A 5,294-nucleotide genomic window follows, 5' to 3' on the forward strand; every position below is an offset into this window, starting at 1 on the left:
TCAAGTGATCCTCCCCCTTGGACCAGAAGTTAAATAAGGACAAATATCATACCTGTTTTTGCTCACTCTAAAGCCTACAGAGTATCTGGCACATAATTGGCACTGAATAAGTATATGTTGTATAAATATAACATGAAAATAGCAAAAAATAAATGTAAGTACATTAGTTTATGAATTGAAATATATACATGCAATATTATTTTGCCACAAATCCAACTATTTTAACAATTAAGAGAAAAATTACAGAACTCAGTTTTAGTGTTTGCTTGTCAAACCATTCAAAGGGTTCTTTTACTAAAATATATAGTTTTTCATGCCATCCACAACTATTAAATGATCAAACTATGTGTGTCAACCTGAAACTCCTATGACTCCATTTCAACACTCCAAAGTTAAAAAATGTATTGCTTCATGACTCAAATTTAAAGTGACTGAAGATTTTAGCTTTGATTGAGTTTTATAGCTTTTTTAAAAATAAAAAAACTGCAGAGCTTCCGAACAGCAAGCAGTTCGCGTGGGCTGTCCCGACCCGTTAAGATGTTGCGTGTGGTGAGCTGGAACATCAGTGGAATTCGGAGACCCCTGCAAGGGGTGGCAAATCAGGAACCCAACAAGTGTGCCACTGTGGTCGTGGGGCGCATTTTGGACGAGCTGGATGCCGATATCGTCTGTCTCCAGGAGACCAAAGTGACCAGGGATGTACTGACAGAACCCCTGGCTATTGTTGAGGGTTATAACTCCTATTTCAGCTTCAGCCACAACCATAGTGGCTATTCTGGTGTAGCCACCTTCTGTAAGGACAGCGCTCCCCCACTGGCTGCTGAAGAAGGCCTGAGTGGCCTGTTTGCCACCCAAAATGGGGATGTGGGTTGCTATGGAAACATGGATGAGTTTACCCAAGAGGAACTCTTGGATGGTGAGGGACGGGCCCTCTTCACACAGCACAACATCCGCACATGGGAAGGAAAGGAGAGGACCTTGACCCTAATCAGTGTGTACTGCCCCCACGCAGACCCTGGGAGGCTGAGCAGCTGGTCTTTAAGATGCGCTTCTATCGCTTGCTGCAAATCAGAGCTGAAGCCCTCCTGGCAGCAGGCAGCCATGTGATCATTCTGGGTGACCTGAATACAGCCCACCGCCTCATTGACCACTGGGATTCAGTCAACCTGGAATGCTTTGAAGAGGACCCAGGGCGCAAGTGGATGGACAGCTTGCTCAGTAACTTGGGGTGTCAGTCTGCCTCTCATGTAGGGCCCTTCATCGATAGCTACTGCTGCTTCCAACCAAAGCAGGAGGGGGCCTTCGCCTGCTGGTCAGCAGTCATGGGCGCCCACCATCTCAACTCTGGCTCCCGGACTGACTATGTGCTGGGGGACAGGACCCTGGTCATAGACACCTTTCAGGACTCTTTCCTGCTGCCTGAGGTGATGGGCTCTGACCACTGCCCCGTGGGTGCTGTCTTGAGCATGTCCTCTGTGCCTGCAAAACAGTGCCCACTTCTGTGCACCCGTTTCCTCCCTGAATTTGCAGGCACCCAGCTCAAGATCCTTCGCTTCCTAGTTCTTCTCAAACAAGGTCCTGTGTTGGAGCAGTCGGCACCGCAGCATAACAGTCAAACCCGGGTACAGACATGCCAAAACAAAGCCCACGTGTGCTCAACCAGGCCTCGGCCCAGTCAGCTTGGCTCTAGCAGAGGCCAGAAAAACCTGAAGAGCTACTTTCAGCCCTCCCCAACCTTTCCCGAAGCCTTCCTGACATAGAGCTGCCTAGCCTGCCACTGATGAGTATCCTCATGACCCCGAAGACTTCAGAAGAGGAGGCAGTGGCCAGAGTGGTGAAGGGGCAGGCCAAGGCTTCAGAAGCCAAAGATGACAAGGAAGTACGGACCTCATTCTGGAAGTCTTGCTGGCGGGGCCCTTGTGCATACCCCTCTGTGGGGACCACAGGGAGCCATGTGTGATGCGTACTGTGAAGAAGCCAGGACCCAACCTGGGCCGCCGCTTCCACATGTGTGCCAGGCCCCCGGGGTCCTCCTAATAACTCCTCCTCTCACTGCAACTTCTTCCTCTGGAGCAGGCCCAGCTGAACCAGTGGAGGCCTAGGGATGTCTGGCATGATCACCCCTGCGTCTCATCTGAGGCCAGCTCCCCTTCCTCTCAGCTGCCTCCTGCTTCTCCCCCAAAGTCTCCGACCCTTCTCTTCCTCCTCTAATCCCTCTCCTCCTCTTTCTCCTTGCCTAGCTCCTTGTTGGTGAGCTTCTTATGCCTTACTCGTCTGACCCAGTCCCCTACGCCACTTTCCACCTTCATGTCCGAAGTACACGGGCACTACCTGCCCTGGGAAGTTGTGTGATTTTAAATCACTTCTGTCCTTGCTGGGAAGTATATTTGTGCATAAATAAAGTCTGTGTATTTGTTTCAGGGTTGCAAAAAAAAAAAAACTTAAAATGGAATGTGTTTCTGATGGTAACTATAGTAGGAGAAATAGCACAAATTTAATAAAACATGGAGTCCTGTTTTAAGGTGTCTAGGTGGTTTCTCATAATTTACATTTTTACCTCAATAAATATTGGTGTTTGTAAATTTTTCCTTGCCCAGACCATGTGCAAGTTTAAATGTGGTTAAAGATTTGGATAGTTAACTTTTATGGTCAGAAATATTTGATTCTAAATTTGTAATCCTTGGTGCCTTCAGCGAAAGAGACATGTGTGAACAGTCTGGAATAAAAAATTCCATTACAACACTGAACAGAAATGGAATTAACTCCTTAATTTTCCATGCAATCTTTGAGGAGATTTTCCCCCTGCATAATGTACTATATAGCCACTAATAGCTTGACTTACTGAAATAGAAATACTGTGCCTGAGTCAGACATTAGCAATTGGATACTTTGGTGATGTAAGACAGTACCCTTAAAACAAATCATGCTAATGATTTAAGAGCACTCTGTGTTTCTTGCTTACAGCTTATCTGTATCATCTGAAAATGGTGCCTGGCATAGACTAGGCATTTAATAATTGTTGACTGATAAAATGTATATGCACATCTAACTTCAAATATAAATCCTTCAGTTTTTTGAAATTAATTCTTAATTCCACTAATCTTAATGGCTGTGCAATGAGTACATCCATAGGTCTTGTCCTTTAGAAGCAATAGAAGCATATATCATTTGTATGGAAGAGTAATTCTTTTCAGTGGGCTTTTAATGTCTAAAAGGGCTGTGGGCCAGAATGAAATACTCACAGTTACATGTGATTTAATTAATAGTTAGTTTATTCAGGACTTTAAATTCAGCTTATAGATATTGATGTTTTATTTATAAATATCATACTCGTGTTCAAATACAAAATAATGGCTTTTACTTTTCCTTTGATTGATTTCCAAGAGACATAAATCTGACAGTTTTATTTCTGCTACTTATTTATTTATTATTCATTCCTTAAATATCAAAGATTTGAATAATGATGTAATTACAGCAGTCCCAACCTTTTTGGCACCAGGGACCAGTTTTTGGGCGGGGGCTGAGGGGATGGTTTCAGGATGTAACTGTTCCACCTCAGATCATCAGGAATCAGTTAGTTTCTCATAAGCAGTGCACAACATAGATCCCTCACATGAGTAGTTCACCACAGGGTTCACACTGCTGTAAGAATCTAATGCCACCACTAACCTGACTGGAGGCAGAGCAAATGTGGTAATGCTCGCTGGCTCCCTGTTTACCTGACATCACCTCCTGCTCTGTGGCCCTGTTCCTAACAGGCCATGTACTGGTACTGGCCCATGGCGCTGGGGTTGGGAAGCCCTGATATAATACATACTCACACCCGCTGCTGGCTTAAGGAATAAGTATTACAAATGCTTTTGAAATCCTAGACAACTCCTCCCAAAATGTATCTCCTACCCAACATACCAGCACTATTAAGAATTATATTCTATAAACAATACAGAATATTGTTTTGCCTGAAACGTTATATAAAGAGTATCATGTTATAGGACGGGCTCTCTAGAAGCAGATGCTAACGTCAAGTTTGGGATGTTTCTGTGGCTTGTCTTTTCACCCTTTTTTAAATACTGGAATTATTTGCTAGATAGAATTTTAAATTTTTTACATTTTTATGTAGGCAAATTTATCACGTTTCCTTCATGATTTGTATTTTTTGTATCTTCTTTTAAAAACCTCTCTCTACCTAAGGGTTGTAAAGACATTCTCCTACACATTAGAGTTCTGTGGTTCTTATGTATATTTGTAACCTCTGTGATGGTTAATTTTATGTCAATTTGGCTAGACCATGGAGTGCCCAGATAGTTGGCCAAACATTTTTCTGGGTGTTTCTGTGAGGGTGTTTTTGGATGACACTAACATTTAAATCCGTGAACTTTGAGTAAAGCAGACTGCCTTTCTGATGAGGGTGGGCCTCATCTAATCAGTTAAAGGCCTGGATAGAACAAAAAGACCAATCCTCCCTCAAGTAAGAAAAAATTATCCAGCTGATGGTCTTCAGACTTCATCTGCAACATTGGCTCTTCCTGCTTGACAGCCCACAAACAGGAACATTGGCTTTCCCTGGGGTCTTCCAAATCACCAGCCCATCTTGTAGATTTCAGACTTAGCCTCTATAATTGTGTGAGCCAATTCCTTATCATCTCTCTTTCCCACTGTGTGTGTGTGTGTGTGTGTGTGTGTGTGTGTGTGGTGTGTATGCACTATCAGTTCTGTTTCTCTGGAGATACCTAACTAATACAATCCCCCTGGAAATAATTTTTGTGTTAATATATGTATGGAAGGTAAGAATTCAATATTACATTTGTACAAATGGAAAAATCAAGTGTTTCATCACCACTTGTTAAACAGTCCATTCTCTGCTCACTGATCTGCAATGCTGCCTCTGTCATAATCAGCCCAGTGTAGGAAGAGTGTCTTCATTGATGCAGTTTTAAAATGAGTCTTGATATTTGGTACAACAGGATCTCTGCTCCCCTTTTCTTCTGGCTATTTGGGGCCCTTTTCTCTTCTCTCATACAAATTTTATAACTGCCTTTTCAAGTCTACTAAAAGATATGTCTTTTTTATTATAATTGCATTTTATTAATTGAGAGAGAATTGACATAATTTCTGTTTTCCTATTCCTAAATTTATTTAGGCTATAACATTCTTACATATCTGTTTTTAACTTTTATTCATAAGTATATTTTTTGTATTTTGTAGGAAGATTTCATTTGTTGCTGGTATATAAAAATGTCACTGATTTTTTAAAAAATAATTGACTTTAAATAGAATAACCTTATTGAACTCAC

At 42.3% G+C, this 5,294-nt stretch overlaps 1 pseudogene; it reads left to right on the forward strand.

The window, feature by feature from the left end:
- Positions 1 to 537: 537 nt before the first annotated feature.
- Positions 538 to 2,086, forward strand: LOC105715751 (DNA-(apurinic or apyrimidinic site) endonuclease 2-like; annotated as a pseudogene).
- Positions 2,087 to 5,294: the final 3,208 nt, after the last annotated feature.

This window comes from Aotus nancymaae, unplaced genomic scaffold, assembly GCF_030222135.1.
Source record: "Aotus nancymaae isolate 86718 unplaced genomic scaffold, 86718_ANA_hifiasm-v0.15.2.pri h1tg000077l, whole genome shotgun sequence".
In the NCBI taxonomy this organism is placed as follows: domain Eukaryota; kingdom Metazoa; phylum Chordata; class Mammalia; order Primates; family Aotidae; genus Aotus; species Aotus nancymaae.